The sequence below is a fragment of the Somniosus microcephalus genome, chromosome 12, assembly GCF_052327205.1.
Source record: "Somniosus microcephalus isolate GS21.2 chromosome 12, FLI_Smic_1.0, whole genome shotgun sequence".
NCBI classification, from domain to species: domain Eukaryota; kingdom Metazoa; phylum Chordata; class Chondrichthyes; order Squaliformes; family Somniosidae; genus Somniosus; species Somniosus microcephalus.
This window is the reverse complement of record NC_140998.1, coordinates 158984444-159005281: the sequence shown is the minus strand read 5'-3', so window position 1 is coordinate 159005281 and position 20838 is coordinate 158984444. Positions and strand designations below refer to the sequence as shown.

Here is a 20838-nt window from a genome sequence, read left to right as displayed (position 1 = left end):
GCACACATTCCCCGCGATAGGGCGTCTGGGGGTTCATTAAGGGCTCCCGGCCTGTACATAATATCATAGTCGAACGTGGATAGTTTGATCCTCCACCTGAGTATTTTGTCATTCTTGATTTTCCCCCTTTGTTTGTTATTAAACATGAAAGCCACCGACTGCTGGTCGGTGAGCAGGGTGAAACGTTTGCCGGCTAGGTAGTGTCTCCAGTGCCGCACTGCCTCCACTATAGCCTGTGCCTCCTTCTCGACAGAAGAGTGCCTGATTTCAGGTCCCTGAAGGGTTCGGGAGAAGGCGGCCACAGGTCTCCCAGCCTGATTGAGGGTCGCAGCTAAGGCAAAGTCTGACGCATCGCTTTCGACTTGAAAGGGAATGCTTTCGTCCACTGCACACAGTGCAGCCCTTTCAATGTCCTGTTTGATACTGGTGAAAGCCTCCCGAGCTTCAGCTGATAGTGGGAAGGACGTCGATTTAATGAGGGGTCGGGCCTTATCAGAGTAATTGGGCACCCATTGGGCATAATACGAAAAAAATCCCAGGCACCTTTTTAAAGCTTTGGGATTGTGTGGCAGGGGCAGTTCCTTTAGGGGGCGTAATCGGTCAGGGTCCGGTCCAATTACCCCATCTTCCACCACACAGCCGAGGATACAGAGACGGGTTGTGTTGAAGACACATTTGTCTTTGTTGTAGGTTAGATTCAGCTTTAGGGCAGTTTTTAATGATCTCGCAAGATTTAGATCGTGGTCTTGCTGGTTGTGCCCGCAGATAGTGACATTGTCCAGATAGGGGTAGGTAGCTTGTAGTTTATTCTCGTCAACCATGCGGTCCATCTCACGTTGGAAGACCGAGACCCCATTTGTTACCCCGAAGGGCACTCTGAGAAAATGGTAGAGGCGTCCGTTCGCCTCGAAGGCGGTGTATGGGCGGTCCTCCGTTCTAATGGGGAGCTGGTGATACGCGGATTTGAGGTCGATAGTCGAGAAGACTCGGTATTGCGCAATCTGGTTGACCATTTCTGATATGCGGGGTAAAGGGTAGGCGTCCAGCTGGGTATAAATATTAACAGTCTGGCTGTAGTCAATTACCATCCGTTTCTTTTCGCTATTTTTAACTATGACTACTTGGGCACGCCACGGACTGGTACTGCATTCAATAATGCCTTCCCGCAGGAGTCTGTCCACTTCCGCCTTGATAAAGTGTCTGTCTTCCAGACTGTACCGTCTACTTTTGGTCGCTATGATCCTACAGTTCGGAGCGAGATTAGCGAATAAAGAGGGCGGGCTGATTTTTAAGGTTGATAGGCCACAGACTGTGAGTGGCGGCTGGGACCCGCCATATGCTAGCGTGACACTTTCGTGGTGGCACTGGAAGTCCAGGCCCAAGATTGCATTAACACAGAGTTCTGGCATCACGAGGAGTTTAAAATCTTTGTAGTCCGTGCCTTTTACAGTCAGTGTTACCACACAGTAGCCCAAAATGTCCAAAGTGTGGGGCTTAGCAGCCATAGCAATTCTGCTCCGTGTAGGGGTTATCGTTAATGAGTGCCGCCGTACCAGGCTAGGGTGGATAAAACTCTCGGTACTCCCACAGTCAATTAAACATTTCGTTAAATTCCCGTTTACCTGTATGTCCATCATGGATTTTGTCAACGGGTGTGGCCTGGATTGATCCACCGTGATCGAAGCCACTGTTGGGCCCTGGGCGGCCGTTGAGTCGGGAAAAGATGGCGGATCCCAAGATGGCGGCCCGCACGAGGCGGTGACGGAGTTGGAAATCGGATTCCCCCTGCAGACTTTGCTAAAATGCCCCTTTTTCTTACATTTGAAGCATGTAGCGTCCTTCGCTGGGCATCGTTGTCTGGGGTGCTTGGCCTGGCCGCAGAAGTAGCATTTCGGGCCTCGAGACATTGCCGCTGTAGTAGGACTCCTGGGTGAACTTCTGTGTGGGGACTCCGGTGGTGTAGAGCTGGTCTGAGACCTGGATGGGGAAGATGGCTGATTCCAAGATGGCGGCCCGCTCGGCGCGCACGAGGCGGTGAGGGCCGCATGGCCGGAAGAATAAGAGTCAGAGTTTTTCTGGGCCACGTCCAGCGATCGCGCTGTGGCCACTGCCTTTTTTAAGTCCAGGACCTCCTTCTCCAGCAGTCTCTGCCGGATATAATTCGATTTGAGGCCCGTGATGAAGGAATCGCGGACCAATTCGTCAGAGTACACGTTGGCCGTCACGGCCTTGCAGTTACAGTCCCGGACCAAGTCCTATAGGCCCTGTAAGAAATCGTCCATTGATTCCTCAGGTCGCTGCCTGCGTGTAGCCAGCAGATGTCTGGCGTACACTTCGTTTACCGGCCTCTGGTATTGGGCCTTCAGGATAGTGATGGCCTCCATGTAAGAGGTGGCGTCCCAGATGAACGAATAAATCCGATGACTAACACGAGTAGTCAGCAGACTCAGTTTATCTACCTCGCTAGTGGATGAGGCCCTCGCGAAGAGTTCGAAGCATTTGAGCCAGTGTCCAAATTGATTTGATGCTTCAGCAGAATGTGGATCCAAGTCCAGACGCTCTGATTTTAGGAGTCGATCCATCCTAGTATTCTTTAGTGATTAAAATTGATGTGCCTTCAATAACCACAAAACTAGAAGTTATAGGCTTAAACAAGTTGGCTTTTAATCACTAAGATCAGAGCTACATCTCAACACACCGACTGGCTCACAGGAATGAGTCATACAGATCCGGGGATCTTTATGTAAGAGAAGTCAGGGGCGGAGCCAAGAGCCAAGACCTGGAACCTTCCAGGTTAGTCAGGAAAGAGGAAGTGAAACTATACACAGTGTGGGGGAGGGTAATATACATGAGTACAGGAAATACAGGATCAAGACAAACAGATTTCATTACAATCCCTTTCTCCCTAGTTAAACAACAGTACATTAGTCCTCCAGTACCACACCTGTAGCCAGAGAGGATTGGAAAATGATGGCCAGTGTCTCTACTATTTCCTCCCTTGCATCTCAACAGCCTGGGATACATTTCATCCGGGCCTGGCGACTTATCTACTTTCAAAGATGCTAAATATTTTCTCTCTCACTATGTTCCTCTCATCTAATATTTCACACTCCTCCTCAACTACAATGACTGCATCGTCCCTCTCTTTTGTGAAGACAAACGCAAAGTATTCATTAAGAACCATACCAATGTCTTCCACCTCAACACAGTTACCTTTTTGGTCTCTAATAGGCCCTACTCTTTTAGTTATCCTCTTGCTCTTTATGTAGTTAAAAACATCTTTGGGATTTCCTTGATTTTACTTGCCAATATTTTTTCATGCCCTCTCTTTGCTTTCCTAATTTCCTTTTTAATTTCACCCCTACACTTTCTATACTCTAGGATTTCTACAATATTTAGCTCTTATCCTACCCTGTATGTCCCTTGACATCCAGGGGGCTCTAGATTTGTTCTGAACCCTCACCATCTCCTCCTTGAATGCCTCCCACTGCTCCGACACTGATTTACCTTCAAGTAGCTGTCTCCGGTACACTTTTGCTAAATCACATCTCAGCTTAGTAAAATTGGCCTTTTCCCAATTGAGAACTTATACTCCTGGTCTTTGTCATTTTCCATAACCAAGCTAAATCTAACTGAATTATGATCACTACCACCAAAATGCTCTCCCAATAATACCCTTTCCATCTGCCCAGCTTCATTCCCTAAAACGAAGTCCAGAACGGCCCCCTCTCTTGTTGGGCTTGCTACGTACTACCTAAAAAATTTCTCCTGAGTACATTAAGAATTCTGCACCCTCTATAACTTTATACTGATTCTATCTCAGTTAATATTAGAGTAGTTGAAATCCCCTATTGTTTTTGCACTTCTCAGAAATTTGTTCTTCTATCTCCCTCTGACTATTTAGGGGTCCATAGTACACTCCCAGCAGTGCGAGTGCCCCTTTTTTGTTCTTCCGTTCAACCCATATGGCCTCATTTGACGATCCTTCTAACACACAGTGTCAGCTGTGGCTCAGTTGGTAGCCTCTGAGTCAGAAGGTTGTGGGTTCAAGTCCCACTCCAGGAACTTGAGCACATAAAGCTCAGTTGACACTTCAGTGCAGTGCTGAGGGAGTGCTGCACTATCGGAGGCGCCGTCTTTCGGATGAGACGTTAAACCGAGGCCCCGCCTGCTCTCTCAGGTGGATGTAAAAGATCCCATGGCACTATTTCGAACAACAGCAGGGGAGTTATCCCCGGTGTCCTGGCCAATATTTATCCCTCAACCAACATAATAAAAAGATTATCTGATCATTATCACATTGCTGTTTGTAGGACCTTGCTGCGTGCAAATTGGCTGCCGCGTTTCCGAAATTGCAACAGTGACTCCACTTCAAAAGTACTTCATTGGCTGTAAAGCGCTTTGAGACATCCAGTGGTCGTGAAAGGCGCTATATAAATGCAATTGCTTGTTTAACCAATATTGCAACCCCTCCTTTTTTATATCCCCCTCTCTATCTCGTCTGAAATCCAGGAATGTTGAGGTGCCATTCTTGCCCTTCATTCAGCCATGTTTCAGTAATAGTTACGTGTCTATTTATGCCCTCAGCTCATCTGCCTTATTCACTAGACTCCTTGCATTGAAATATATACCATTATTATTAAGCACTGCCAAACTCCTTTGTTGTCTATTTTCTAGCCTTTGTTTCCTCTGCCTTCCAAACTCACTTACTAAGTTTCTGCCTTTCATTTCCAGTTTTGCTTCTGAATTTATGCTCAGGTTCCCATCCCCCTGCCAGGCTAGTTTAAACCCTCCCCAACAACACTAGCAAACCACCACCACCCCACCCCACCGCAAGAATATTGGTCCTGGCCCCGTTGAGTTGCAACCCATCCGGCCTGTACAGGTCCCACCTTCCCCAGAACTGGATCCAATGCATCAAGAATCTAAAGCCCTCCCTCCTGCACCATTTCTCCAGCCACGCATTCATCATCTCTATCCTCCTATTTCTGTACTCCCTAGCGCATGGCACCGGGAGTAATCCAGAGATTACTACCTTTGAGGCCCTGCTTATTAATCGCTTTCCTAGCTCCCCAAAATCTGCCTGCAGGACCCCATATCCATCTTTTTAGCTATGTCATTGGTACCGATATGGACCACGATCTCTGGCTGTTCACCCTCCCCCTTCAGAGTCCTGCAGCCGTTCAGTGGCATCCTTGACCCTGGCACCAGGGAGGCAACATAACATCCTGCAGTCACGTCTGCGGCCACCGAAACACCTGCCCGTTTCCCCAACTATTGAATCCCCTATCACTATTGCTTTTCTGACCTTCCTCCTCCCCCCCCCCCACTCTGTACAGCTGAGCCACCCATGGTACCGTGGACTTGGCTCTGGCTGTACTGCCCAGAAGAACCATCGCCCTCACCAGTATTCAGCCGGTTAGGGAGCAAGATGCACTCAGGGGACTCCTGCACTACCTGCCTGGTCCTCCTTGCCTGTCCGGCATTCACACATTCCCTCTCTGGCTGCAAACTCTTAAACTGTGGGGTAACCACCTCCTGAAACATTTTATCCACGTAGCTTTCAGACTCGCAGATGCACTGAAGTGACGTCAGCCATTGCTCAAGCTCTGAAACCCAGAGTTCGAGCTCCTCCAGCGGACGACACTTCCTGCACATGTGGTTGTCCAGGACACAGGAAGCACCCTTAACTTCCCACATGGCACAGTATGTGAATTCGACGGGACTGAAGTGCCCTGCCATGCCTCTATTTATTAGACTACTAACTAAACTTCTTCGTTTAATCCACTGCCCTAACTTAGAGAGAAAAAAGACAAAATTTACTCAAGTTTACCAACAGAAATTTAGCAGAGATTCATAAAGCACTGACTCTCATATTGAGGAACATTGGGGAGGTTTCTTATCTACATGCTGCCCCTCGGCGACATCATCTGAAAACACAGCGTCAGTTTTTGCATGTACCATGATGACACACAGCTCTACCTCACCATCCCTTCTCTTGACCCCTCCACTGTCTCTAAATTGTCAGGTTACTCGTCATTCAGTCCTGGATGAGCAGAAATTTCCTCCTACTAAATATTGGGAAGACCAAAGTCATTGTCTTCGGTCCCCGCTACAAACTCCTTTCCCTGGACACCGACTCCATCCCTCTCCCTGGCCATTGCCTGAGGCTGAACCAGACTGTTTGCAACCTTGTTGTCATATATGACCCCGAGATGAGCTTCCAACCACATAGCCGCACCATCACCAAGGCCGCCTATTTCCATCTCTGGCCCATCGCTCGACTCCACCCCTGCCTCAGCTCACCTGCTATTGAAACCCTCATCCATGCTTTTGGTACCTCTAGACTTAGCTATTCTGCTGCCGGTATCCTAACTTGCACCAAGTCCCATTCATCTATCACCCATGCTCGCTGACCTACACTGACTCCCAGTTAAGCAACGCCTCGATTTTAAAATTCTCATACTTGTTTTCAAATCACGATGGCCACACCCCTCCCTATCTCTAATTTCCTCCAGCCCCACAAACCTCCAAGATATCTGCACTGCTCTGATTCTATCTCTTGAGCATCTAGGGCCAAGGCAGTTGATGCACAAGAGGCCAGAATTGGAGGGGCGCAGTGATTGCTAAGCTTGGAGGGCTGGGAGGAGGGGAGGCCATGGAGCAATTTGAAAACAAGGATGAAGATTTTTTTAATTGAGGCGTTGTTGGACAGGGAGCCAATGTAGATCAGCAAGCACAGGGGTGATGGGTGAACGAGACTTGACACAAGTTAAGATACAGACAGCAGAGTTTTGGATGAGCACAAGTTTATGTAGGGTGGAAGATGGGAGGCCGGCCAGGAGAGCAGTAGAATAGTCAAGTCAAGGGTAACAAAGGCATAGATGAGGGTTTCAGCAGCAGATGAGCTGAGGCAGGAACAGAATCGGGCGATGTTACAAAGACGGAAGTAGGCAGTCTTGGTGATGGAGTGGATATGCTGTCAGAAGGTCATTATGGGATCAAACACAACACCAAAGTTGTCAAACACAATAACATTAGTGATCCCTTCAAGGACTGCCCGTTGGGCCACTGGCAAATTGGAAAAACTAGTTGGAGCTTGCACGGCACCTGTTCCATCTAGCTTTACCACACATTTTATGGAAGGGTACGGAAATAGGGACAGGAGCCTTCTTTGCATATTTAAATTAATCAAACCTTGATTTCAGGCAGCCGCCAGCAATGTCTAAAATCAGTGAGGACCAATACGGCAGCAGAGACGAAGTGCAGGACCTTGCAGACAGAATTTGGCTTGTTCTACACCCAAAGAACTGGCAAACACATACTAATTTCTACTCCAGTGTGTCCAAATAACTTTTGCTGAAAGTGGGCTATGGCAAGTGCCAGGATGTCACATCAGGCCCACCATGGAAATTGAGTTTGACATCCTTGTTTTGCATGAAAACAGACAATAAGGAGCGATTTAAAAGAAATGGTAAACACTGGAAACACCCAGCAAGTCCACCAGCATCGAAAGAAAAAGTAAGTTTGTATTTTAGGTCAAAACACCTTGATTTCACCCCCCCCTGTGCATGTGTTCATCACTGCCCATTTTTTCAACACTGACACCTTTCTGGAGAAGTGCAGTCAGAGGACAGTCACCCTCCAGTACCTCACCCAAGCAGCCATCTTCATGGAGGTTATTCAGCCACAGCAGGCAACGCAGCCAAGCCTAAGCCTGACCATGGCAGCATGCAAAGCCAGACACTTTCAGTTGGATGAGGGCCTCTCGGCCAATCCTTTCCCCCTCCCTAAATCCTTGGGCTCGGAAATCACCACCTTGATTGTTAACTCAGCACAGGGCAAACATAGAAGATAGGAGCAGAAGTAGGCCATTCGGCCCCTCGAGCCTGCTCCACCATTCAATGAGATCATGGCTGATCATCCAAGTTCAGTACCCTGTCCCTGCCTTCTCCCCATAGCCCTTGATCCCTTTAGCCCCAAGAAATATATCTAACTCCTTCTTGAATATATTTAATGAATTGGCCTCAACTGCCTTCTGTGGTAGAGAATTCCACAGGCTCACCACTCTCTGGGTGAACAAATTCCTCCTCATCTCTGTCGTAAATGGCCTACCCCTTATCCTTAGACTGTGACCCCTGGTTCTTGGCTCCCCGGCCATCGGGAACATCCTTCCTGCATCCAGTCTGTCCAGTCCTGTCAGATTTTTATAAGTATCAATGAGATCCCCTCTCATTCTTCTAAACTCCAGCGAGTATAAGCCCAATCGGCTCAATCTCTCCTCATACGTCATTCCTGCCATCCCAGGTATCAGTCTGGTGCATCTTCGCTGCACTCCCTCCATGGCAAGAACATCCTTCCTCAGATAAGGTGACCAAAACTGCACACAATACTCAAGGTGTGGTCTCACCAAGGCCCTGTACACTGCAGCAAGACATCCTTGCTCCTGTACTCGAATCCTCTCGCTATGAAGGCCAACATACCATTTGCCTTCTTAACCGTCTGCTGCACCTGCATGCTTACCTTCAGCGACTGGTGCACAAGGACACCCAGGTCTCGTTGCACTTCCCCTTCTCCCAATCTATTGCCATTCAGATAATAATCTGCCTTCCTGTTTTTGCCACCAAAGTGGATAACCTCGCACTTATCCACATTATACTGCATCTGCCATGCATCTGCCCAATCACCCAACCTGTCCAAATCATACTGGAGCTTCTCGGCATCCTCCTCACAGCACACACGCCCACCCAGCTTTGTGTCGTCTGCAAACTTGGAGATATTACATCTAGTTCCCTCGTCTAGATCATTAATATATATTATGATGAATAGCTGGGGTCCTAGCACCGATCCCTGCGGTACCCCACTAGTCACTGCCTGCTACTCGGAAAAAGATCCGTTTATTCCAACTCTTTGCTTTCTGTCTGCCAACCAGTTCTCTATCCAAGACAGTACCTTACCCCCAATCCCATGTGCCTTAACTTTACATGCTAATATCTTATGCGGGACCTTATCGAAAGCCTTCCAAATACACCACATCCACTGGTTCTCCCTTATCTATTTTACCAGTTACATCCTCAAAAAATTCCAATAGATTAGTCAAGCACGATTTACCTTTTGTAAATCCATGTTGACTTTGTCCGATCCTGTCACTGTTTTCCAAGTGCTCTGCTATTACATCTTTTATAATGGACTCTAGCATTTTCCCCACTACCGATGTCAGGCTTACTGGTCTATAATTCCCCATTTTTCTCTCTACCACATTTTTTGAACAGTGGGGTAACATTAGCTACCCTCGAATACATGGGAACTGTTCCAGAGTCTATACAATTTTGGAAGATGACCAGCAATGCATCTACTATTTCTAGGGCCACTTCCTTAAGTACCCTAGGATGTAGATTATCAGGCCCTGGGGATTTATCGGCCTTCAATCCCATCAATTTCCCCAACTCCATTTCCCTACAAATACTGATTTCTTTCAGTTCCTCCCTCTCATTAGACCCTATGTTCCCCAACATCTCTGGGAGGTTATTTGTGTCCTCCTTTGTGAAGACAGAACCAAAGTATGTATTTAATTGGTCTGCCATTTCTTTGTTCCCCATTATAAATTCCCCTGATTCTGACTGCAAGGAACCTACGCTTGACTTCACCAATCTTTTTCTCTTCACATATCTATAGAAGCTTTTACAGTCAGTTTTTATGTTCCCTACAAGCTTACTCTCATACTCTATTTTCCCCCTCTTAATTAATCCCTTTGTCCTCCTTTGTTGAATCCTAAACTGCTCCCAATACTCAGGTTTGCTGCTTTTTCTGGCCAATTTATGTCCTCTCCTTGGATCTTATGCTATTCCTAATTTCCCTTGTTAGCCACGGTTGATTCACCTTTTTTGTTTTGTTTTTATGCCAAACAGGGATGAACAAATTCTGTAGTTCATCCATGCGATCTTTAAATGTTTGCCATTGCCTATCCACCATCAACCCTTTGAGTAACATTCCCCAATCAATCCTACCCAACTCGCGCCTCATACCATCGTAGTTTCCTTTATTTAAATTCAGGACCCTAGTCTCCGAGTCAAATATTTCATTCTCCATCCTAATGAAGAATTCTATCATATTATGATCGCTCCGCCCCAAGGGGCCTCGCACAACAAAATTGCTAATTATTCATTTCTCATTACATAATACCCAGTCTAAGATGGCCTGATCTCTAGTTGGTTCCTCAACATATTGGTCCAGGAAACCATTCCGTATACAATCCAGGAATTCTTCCTCCACAGTATTGTTACTAATTTGGTTAGCCCAATCTATATGTAGATTAAAGTCACCCATGATAACTGCTATGCCTTTATTGCACGCGTCTCTATTTAATGCCATCCCCAACCTCCGCATTACTGTTTGGGGGTCTGTATACAACTGCCACTAACATTTTCTGTCCCTTGGTATTTCTCAGCTCTACCCATACAGATTCATCAATCATCAGAGCTAATATCCTTCCTTACAATTGTGTTAATCTCCTCTTTAACCAGCAATGCTACCCCACCTCCTTTTCCTTTTTGCCTGTCTTTGCTGAATATTGAATACCCCTGGATGTTGAGTTCCCACCCTGAAGCCATGTTTCCATAATCCCAATCATATCATATCAAGATGAGGCCTGGGATTTTTCTGGGCTGCAGGGTGGGTGGGGAGGGAACGGGGCTCAGCTACTGACTGCCTTATCCATCCAAATCTTCATTTAGAAAGACACGGATTAATCAGGGACAGTCAGCATGGATTTGTTACTCGAATTTTTTAAGGTAACAAGAAGGGTTGATGAAAGGTAGTGCATTTGATGTAGTCTATATGGATTTTAGCAAGGCTTTTGATAAGGTCCTCCATGGCAGACTGGTCATGAAAGTAAAAGCCCATGGGATCCAAGGCAAAGTGGCAACTTGGATCCAAAATTGGCTCAGAGGCAGGAAACAAAGGGCAGGAAAAAAAGGGTAATGGTCAAAGGGTATTTTTCTGACTGGAAGGCTATTTCCAGTGGGGTTCCTCAGGGCTCAGTACTGGGTCCTTTGCTTTTTGTGGTATATATCAATGATTTGGACTTGAATGTAGGAAGTATGATTAAGAAGTTTGCAGATGATTCAAAAATTGACCGTGTGGTTGATAATGAAGAAGAAAGCTACAGGCTGCAGGAAAGTATCAATGGACTGGTCAGGTGGGCAGAACAGTGGCAAATGGAATTCAATCTGGAGAAGTGTGAGGTAATGCATTTGGGGAGGGCTAACAAGGCAAGGGAATACACAGTAAATGGTAGGACACTGAGAAGTGCAGAAGATCAGAGGGACCTTGCAGTGCATGTCCACAGATTCTTGAAGGTAGCAGGACAGGTAGATAAGGTGGTTAAGAAGGCAGATGGAAAGCATACGGGATACTTGCCTTTATTAGCCGGGGCATCGAATATAAGAGATGGGAGGTTATGCTTGAACTGCATGCAGTTCTGGTCACCACATTTCAGGAACGATGTGATTGCGCTAGAGGGTACAGAAGAGATTTACGAGGATGTTGCCTGGGCTGGGGAATTTTAGCTATGAGGAAAGATTGGAGAGGCTGGGGTTGTTTTCTTTGGAACAGAGGAGGCTGAGGGGAGACCTAATTGAGGTGTATAAAATTGAGACCTAGCTAGAGTGGATAGGAAGGAACTGTTTCCCTTGGCAGAGGGGTCAACAACCAGGGGGCATAGATTTAAAGTAAATGGTCAGAGGTTTAGAGGGGATTTGAGGGGAAATGTTTTCACCCAGAGGGTGATGGCAGACTGGAATTCACTGCTTGAAAGGGTGGTAGAGGCAGAAACTCTCACCACATTTGAAAACAACTTGGATGTGCACTTGAGGTGCCCTGGTCTACAAGGATACGGACCAAGAGCTGGCAGGTCGAATTAGGCTGGATAGCTCTTTGTCGATAGGTGCGGACACGATGGGCCGAATGGTCTCCTTTCGTGCTGTAAATTTCTATGATTCTCAGGCCAGCTCGGGGAACTTGGGCCGGTTACAGGAAGTCATAACGGCCCATCGAGTCTGTGCCGGCTCTCTATGGAGCAATCCAGTCAGTCCCATTCCCCTGCTCTATCCCCGGAGTCCTGCAAGTTTATTTCCCTCAAGTGTCTATCCAGTCTCCCCTTGAAAACATTGAGTGTTTCTGCCTCCACCACTTCCGTCGGCAGCGAGTTCCAGGTCCTCACCACTCGCTGCATAAACAAGTCAAGTTTTTCCTCACATCTCCCCCGCCCCGCCCCAAAGAGCGAGCAGCTCCAAGAGGTAGCCACCGAGTGCAGGCTGGCCCGGGGACTGGCGGCCAGGGGCAGGGTCTTCAAACACATTAAATCAACTACTGGGAGCGACGGGCCCCGCGATTATCACCATTCAACGCGGGGGCCCCGGTCTGAGCTTCAGCAGCCTCGGGGCCACCGCCGCCCAGCCCAGCCCAACCGCCTAAAGGTTATTTACTGACTTATTTACCTCAGAATAAAGGGCTGGAGCCCTGATCCTGACTCCCGACAGTTTCCCCGGGCCCTGACCGAGACTCCCGACAGTTTCCCCGGGCCCTGACCGAGACTCCCGACAGTTTCCCCGGGCCCTGACCGAGACTCCCGACAGTTTCGCCAGGCGGCTGTCCGTTGCTCTTGCGTTGTTTTCCAAAACGCCCGCCACTTCGCGATGACATCATGGCGCAAGCGCGTGCAACGTCAGCAGGAACGTGCGCGCACCCCACGTGAGCAAGCACGCGCCCAGTTGGATGAGTTGCCTTCTCGCGCCCGCCTAAAGGAGGTTTGGAGAAACGAATGAAGTTGCATTGATAACGTCACCTTTCACACATCGTTATTATTGTCTCAGCAAATTCGGCAAATCAGTCTCCCACAAAGTGCAAATGAGCTAAGAACATAAGAAATAGGAGTAGGCCATTTGGCCCTTCGAGCCTGCTCCGCCATTCAATACTTCTTCTTAGGCAGTCCCTCGGAACCGAGCATGACTTGCTTCCACACTAAATATGAGTTCTCAGGTGACTGATGAATCCAATGCGGGACCTACAGTCTCTGTCACAGGTGGGGCAGATGGTGGTTGGGGTGCTTCGGTTGACGTGCACTCCTTCCGCTGTTTGGGCTTGGCTTCTGCTTGCTCCCGGCGAAGAGACTCGAGGTGTTCGGCGCCTTCCCGGATGCTTCTCCTCCACTTTGTGCGGTCTTGGGCCAGGGATTCCCAGGTGTCGGTGGGGGTGTTGCACTTTTTCAAGGAGGCTTTGAGGGTGTCCTTGAAGCGTTTCCTCTGCCCACCTGGGGCTCTCTTGCCGTGTCGGAGCTCAGAGTAGAGCACTTGTTTTGGGAGTCTCGTATTGGGCAATCAGACGATGTGGCGCATCCATCGAGCGTGGTCAAAAGCTTCGATGCTGCGGATGTTGGCCTGAGCGAGAACACTGACGTTGGTGCGCCTATCCTGCCAATGGATTTGCAGGATCTTGCGGAGGCAGCGTTGGTGGTACCTCTCCAGTGCTTTGAGGTGCCTGCTGTACATGGTCCATGTCTCTGAAGCATACAGGAGGGTGGGTATCACTACTACTCTGTAGACCATGAGCTCAGTGCTGGGTTTGAGGTCCTGGTCTTCAAACACTCTCTTCCTCAGGCGACAGAAGACTGCACTGGCACACTGAAGGCGGTGTTGGACTTCGTCATCGACGGTTGCCCTTGCTGACAGTAGGCTCCCGAGGTATGGAAAGTGGTCCACGTTGTCCAAGGCCTCGTCATGGATTTTGATAATCGGGGAACAGTATTGTGTGGCGGGGGCAGGTTGGTAGAGGACTTTTGTCTTATGGATGTTCGGTGTAAAGCCTATGCTCGTACGCTTCGGTGAAGGTGTTGACGATGGTTTGGATGGCTGATCTTCTACCTCAACTCCACTTTCCTGCACTATCCCTTGATTCCCTTAATATCCAAAAATCTATCGATCTCGGTCTTGAATATACTCAACGACTGAGCCTCCACATCCCTCTGGGATAGAGAATTCCAAAGATTCACCACCCTCTGAGTGAAGAAATTTCTCCTCATCTCAGTCCTAAATGGCCGACCCCTTATTCTGAGACTGTGACCCCTGGTTCTAGACTCCCCAGCCAGGGGAAACATCCTGCATCTACCCTATCAAGCCCTGTAAGAATGTTGTATGTTTCAATGAGATCACCTCTCATTCTTCAAATTTCAGCGGCAGCAGCGAAGCTATAAAAGGCTCCCAGAGACTCTTATGTTCATTAATAAATAGACGTTCTTATTATGAACACAGCTAGCTTCTGCTAGACACTTTATTGAGCACATGTGGACTAGGTACAGTATCTGTAGAGGCTTCCATCTTGACTGTTGCCTTGTGGGTAGCCTAGTGCCTCATGGGTAATGTAGTCTTAATATCTATACAGCTGGGTAGTGTAGTCTTATACATAAAGCTCTACACAGTTCTACGGCTCCACCTAGTGTCCACTATACAATGACATGTTATTGATCGTTACAGAGACCAGGTAGGCCTCAGAGCATCGGCGGGAATTTCAGCGGCGGCAGCGGGGCTATAAAAGGCTCCAAGAGACCAGGTAGGCCTCAGAGCGTCGGCGGGAATTTCAGCGGCGGCAGCGGGGCTATAAAAGGCTCCAAGAGACCAGGTAGGCCTCAGAGCGTCGGCGGGAATTTCAGCGGCAGCAGCGGGGCTATAAAAGGCTCCAAGAGACCAGGTAGGCCTCAGAGCGTCGGCGGGAATTTCAGCGGCGGCAGCGGGGCTATAAAAGGCTCCAAGAGACCAGGTAGGCCTCAGAGCGTCGGCGGGAATTTCAGCGGCAGCAGCGGGGCTATAAAAGGCTCCAAGAGACCAGGTAGGCCTCAGAGCGTCGGCGGGAATTTCAGCGGCGGCAGCGGGGCTATAAAAGGCTCCAAGAGACCAGGTACGCCTCAGAGCGTCGGCGGGAATTTCAGCGGCGGCAGCGGGGCTATAAAAGGCTCCAAGAGACCAGGTAGGCCTCAGAGCGTACTAATCTCCAATCTCACAGAGAGGGAGAGAAGTAAAAAGTAATCGAAGAGTGACATCACCAGAAAGCAGGTAAGTGATTGGTTGGTGAGTATTTCTCTCTTTTTAAACTTTAACTCTGTGGTTTATAGTTTCTAAGCTCTCTGTGGTGTAGCGGGGACTGTTTGTAAACCAGGACCCTTAAATATATCATTTAACTGTAGTGAAATTGGTGGGATTGATTTGATTTAATTTAATTGCAATTAACTAAAGGGTAAGTCATGGCAGGGCAGCCCGGTGCCGTGGTATGCTCCTCCTGCGATATGTGGGAACTCAGGGACACTTCCTGTGTCCCTGACAACCATGTGTGCAGGAAGTGTGTCCAGTTGCAGCTACTGGCAGACCGCATTGCGGTGCTGGAGCTGCGATTGGATTCATACTGGACCATTCGCAATGCTGAGGACGTCGTGAATAGCACGTTCGATCAGTTGGTCACACCGCAGGCAAAGGTTGGACAGGCAGAAAGGGAATGGGTGACCAACAGACAGAGTACTAGGCACAGGCAGGTAGTGCAGGGGGCCCCTGTGGACATCCCACTCTCAAACAGATACACCACTTTGAGTACTGTTGGGGGGGATGGCTTATCAGAGGAAGGCAGCAGCAGCCAACTTCCTGGCACCAGAGGTGGTTCTGCTGCACAGGACGGGAGGAAAAAGAGGGGTAGAGCTATAGTAATAGGGGATTCTATTGTAAGGGGAATAGATAGGCGTTTCTGCGGCCGCAAACGAGACTCCAGGATGGTGTGTTGCCTCCCTGGTGCAAGGGTCAAGGATGTCTCAGAGCGGCTGCAGAACATTTTGGAAGGGGAGGGTGAACAGCCAGTTGTCGTGGTGCATATAGGTACCAACGATATAGGTAAAAAACGGGATGAGGTCCTAAAAGCTGAATATAGGGAGTTAGGGGGTAAATTAAAAAATAGGACCTCAAAGGTAGTAATCTCAGGATTGCTACCAGTGCCACGTGCTAGTCAGAGTAGAAATAGAAGGATATTTCAAATGAATACGTGGCTAGAGGAATGGTGTGAGGGGGAGGGATTCAAATTCCTGGGACATTGGAACCGGTTCTGGGGGAGGTGGGACCAGTTCAAACCGGACGGTTTGCACCTGGGCAGGGCCGGGACCGATGTCCTAGGGGGAGTGTTTGCTAGTGCTCTGGGGGAGGGTTTAAACTAAAATGGCAGGGGGTTGGGAACCTGAGCAGAGCGACAGAGGAAAGGGAAACAAGGATAAAAAAAGATAGGAAGGAGAAAAACAAAAGTGGCAGTCAGAGAAATCAACAGTTTAAATCAAACATGGCCACAGTAAATAATAATTCTAATAGGTCTAAGAGCGTTTAAAAAAACAAGCCTGAAGGCTTTGTGTCTTAATGCGAGGAGCATTCGTAATAAGGTGATGAATTAGCTGCGCAAATAGAGGTAAACGATTATGATTTGATTGGGATTACGGAAACATGGCTCCAGGGTGGCCAAGGATGGGAACTCAACATCCAGGGGTATTCAATATTCAGGGAAGATAGGCAACAAGGAAAGGGAGGTGGGGTAGCATTGCTGGTTAAAGAAGGGATTAACACAACTGTAAGGAAGGATATTAGCTCTGATGATGTGGAATCTGTATGGGTAGAACTGAGAAATACCAAGGGGCAGAAAACGTTAGTGGGAGTGGTATATAGACCTCCAAACAGTAATGCGGAGGTTGGGATGGCATTAAAAGGGAAATTAGAGAAGCGTGCACTAAGGGCACAGCAGTCATCATGAGAATACCAAGGTCAAGGAAATAGAAACAAGAAACTGTGAAGGCAGCAAGAAGTAAAATAAAAAGGCTAAACTGAACTTTGGCTGCTAATATGGCTGGCGCCCACAATGTTACACCTTGCTGTTAGAAACAATGTAAGGCAGAGTGCAGAAGTTATACAGACAATAGGCGATCAGAAAACACATTACCGTGATTGCAACGCATTACCATAATGTTTAGGTGATCAGGAACCCATTACCAGGATATTTACTTAACTGTAACCCATTCAGTAAAATGTGACTTCTTTATTTCAAACTGCCAGGCCAGGAAATCAAATTAACTGTATACGTGCACAGCTCGGGATTGGTGCAGACTGTACGATGTGTTAATGTCTTCTCAAATGCAAGTATAATAATGTAACACACTGTAGGACAAACTGCTTGCTCTGTTGGATTCGCAGACTCTTGCAGGAGTCGGTGTCGATATATCAGAGGAAGACTCCGCGGATAATAAATCGTTTGAATTCTCCAGTTGTTCGACTCAGTGTTTACTGAACCAGACTGAGGGTAAAAGAATCCGTTCTAACAATCATGGGTGACTTTAATCTACATATAAATTGGGCTAACCAAATTAGTAACAATATTGTGGAGGAGGAATTCCTGGAGTGTTTACGGGATGGTTTCCTGGACCAATATGTCGACCAGAGATCAGGCCATCTTAGACTGTGTATTATGTAACGAGAAAGGATTCATTAACAATCTTGTTGTACGAGGCCCCTTGGGTCGCAGTGATCAGAATATGATAGAATTCTTCGTTAAGATGGAGAATGAAGTTTGTTGACTCAGAGACTAGGGTCCTGAATTTAAATAAAGGAAACTACGATGGTCTGAGGCGCGCGTTGGATAGGATTGATTGGGGAATGTCACTCAAAGGGTTGACGGTGGATAGGCAATGGCAAACATTCAAAGACCGCCTGGATGAACTACAGAATTTGTTCATCGCAGTTTGGCATAAAAATAAAACAAAGAAGGTGACTCAACCATGGCTAACAAGGGAAATTAGGGACAGCATAAGATCCAAGGAGAGGACATATAAATTGGCCAGAAAAAGCAGTAAACCTGAGTATTGGGAGCAGTTTACGATTCAACAAGGAGGACAAAGGGATTAATTAAGAAGGGTGAAATAGAATATGAGAGTAAGCTTGCAGGAACATAAAACTGACTGTAAAAGCTTTTATAGATATGTGAAGAGAAAAGATTGGTGAAGTCAAGCGTAGGTCCCTTGCAGTCAGAATCAGGGGAATTTATAATGGGGAACAAAGAAATGGCTTACCAATTAAATATATATTTTGGTTCTGTCTTCACAAAGGAGGACACAAATAACCTCCCAGAGATGTCAGGGAACATAGGGTCTGATGAAAGGGAGGAACTGAAAGAAATCAGTATTTGTAGGGAAATGGGGTTAAGGAAATTGATGGGATTGAAGGCCGATAAATCCCCAGGGCCTGATAATCTTCATCCTAGGGTAATTAAGGAAGTGGCCCTAGAAATAGTAGATGCATTGCTGATCATCTTCCAAAATTCGATGGAATCTGGAACAGTACCCATGGATTGGAGAGTAGCTAATGTCACCCCACTATTCAAAAAAGGTGGTAGAGAGAAAACGGGGAATTACAGACCGGTAAACCTGACATCGGTAGTGGGGAAAATGCTAGAGACCATTATAAAAGACTAGCTGGGGGAGCCCGGCGGTGCCAAGGCTTTTTGAGGGCATGTTGTTGTTGGAAGAGAGAGAGAGAGCGACTGGGGGGAAGAGAGAGAGGGAGCGACTGGGGGGAAGAGAGAGAGGGAAGGAGAGAGAGAGAGTGAGGGAATGAGAGAGAGGGAGGGAAGGAGAGAGAGAGAGGGAAGGAGAGAGAGAGAGAGAGGGAAGGAGAGAGAGAGAGAGGGAAGGAGAGAGAGAGAGAGAGAGAGAGGGAAGGAGAGAGAGAGAGAGAGAGAGGGAAGGAGAGAGAGAGAGAGAGGGGGAAGGAGAGAGAGAGATGGAAGGAAAGAGAGAGAGCGACTGGGGGGGGAGAGAGAGCGACTGGGGGGGAGAGAGAGCGACTGGGGGGGGAGAGAGAGCGACTGGGGGGGGAGAGAGAGCGACTGGGGGGAGAGAGAGCGACTGGGGGGAGAGAGAGCGACTGGGGGGAGAGAGAGTGACTGGGGGGGGAGAGAGAGCGACTGGGGGGGAGAGAGAGCGACTGGGGGGGAGAGAGAGCGACTGGGGGGGGAGAGAGAGCGACTGGGGGGGAGAGAGAGTGACTGGGGAGGAGAGAGAGCGACTGGGGGGGAGAGAGAGCGACTGGGGGAGAGAGAGCGACTGGGGGGGGGAGAGAGAGCGACTGGGGGGGGAGAGAGAGCGACTGGGGGGGGAGAGAGAGCGACTGGGGGGGGAGAGAGAGCGACTGGGGGGGGAGAGAGAGCGACTGGGGGGGGAGAGAGAGCGACTGGGGGGGAGAGAGAGCGACTGGGGGGGGAGAGAGAGCGACTGGGGGGGGAGAGAGAGCGACTGGGGGGGGAGAGAGAGCGACTGGGGGGGAGAGAGAGCGCTGGGGGGGAGAGAGAGTGACTGGGGGGGGAGAGAGCGCGACTGGGGGGAGAGAGCGCGACTGGGGGGGAGAGAGCACGACTGGGGGGGGGAGAGGAGAGCGACTGGGGGGGGAGAGAGAGCGACTGGGGGCGGAGAGAGAGCGACTGGGGGGGGAGAGAGAGCGACTGGGGGGAGAGAGAGCGACTGGGGGGGAGAGAGAGCGACTGGGGGGGGAGAGAGAGCGACTGGGGGGGGAGAGCGAGCGACTGCGGGGAGAGGAGAGCGACGGGGGGGAGAGAGAGCGACTGGGGGGGGAGAGAGAGCGACTGGGGGGGAGAGAGAGCGACTGGGGGGGAGAGAGAGCGACTGGGGGGGGAGAGAGAGAGCGACTTGGGGGGGGGGGAGAGAGAGCGACTGGGGGGGAGAGAGAGCGACTGGGGGGGGAGAGAGAGCGACTGGGGGGGAGAGAGAGCGACTGGGGGGGGAGAGAGAGCGACTGGGGGGGGAGAGAGAGCGACTGGGGGGGAGAGAGAGCGACTGGGGGGGAGAGAGAGCGACTGGGGGGGGAGAGAGAGCGACTGGGGGGGGGAGAGAGAGCGACTGGGGGGGGAGAGAGAGCGACTGGGGGGGAGAGAGAGCGACTGGGGGGGGAGAGAGCGCGACCTGGGGGGGAGAGAGCGCGACTGGGGGGAGAGAGCACGACTGGGGGGGAGAGAGAGCGATCTGGGGGGAGAGAGAGCGACTGGGGGCGGAGAGAAAGCGACTGGGGGGGAGAGAGAGCGACTGGGGGGGGAGAGAGAGCGACTGGGGGGGAGAGAGAGCGACTGGGGGGGGAGAGAGAGCGACTGGGGGGGAGAGCGAGCGACTGCGGGGGGAGAGAGAGAGCGACGGGGGGGAGAGAGAGCGACTGGGGGGGGAGAGAGAGCGACTGGGGGGGAGAGAGAGCGACTGGGGGGGAGAGAGAGCGACTGGGGGGGAGAGAGAGCGACTGGGGGGGGAGAGAGAGCGACTGGGGGGGAGAGAGAGCGACTGGGGGGGGAGAGAGAGCGACTGGGGGGGAGAGAGAGCGACTGCGGGGGGAGAGAGAGCGACTGGGGGGAGAGAGAGCGACTGGGGGGGGAGAGAGAGCGACTGGGGAGGGAGAGAGAGCGACTGGGGGGGAGAGAGAGCGACTGGGGGGGAGAGAGAGCGACTGGGGGGGGAGAGAGAGAGCAACTGGGGGGGAGAGAGAGAGCGACTGGGGGGGAGAGAGAGCGACTGGGGGGGGAGAGAGAGCGACTGCGGGGGGGAGAGAGAGCGATCTGGGGGGAGAAGAGAGCGACTGGGGGGGGAGAGAGAGCGACTGGGGAGGGAGAGAGAGAGCGACTGGGGGGGAGAGAGAGCGACTGGGGGGAGAGAGAGCGACTGGGGGGGAGAGAGAGCAACTGGGGGGGAGAGAGAGCGACTGGGGGGGGAGAGAGAGC

The 20838-nt window shown here is 49.9% G+C and overlaps 1 long non-coding RNA gene across 1 annotated transcript in view; it reads right to left on the bottom strand.

Moving 5' to 3' along the window:
- LOC147109626 (uncharacterized) overlaps positions 1–12801 on the bottom strand; it is a 36516-nt gene extending 23715 nt beyond the window's left edge. The window contains exon 1 of the long non-coding RNA XR_015080323.1: positions 12498–12801. This is a non-coding gene — a long non-coding RNA (uncharacterized LOC147109626). The remainder of the gene's footprint in view (positions 1–12497) is intronic.
- Between the last annotated feature and the right edge of the window lie 8037 nt (positions 12802–20838).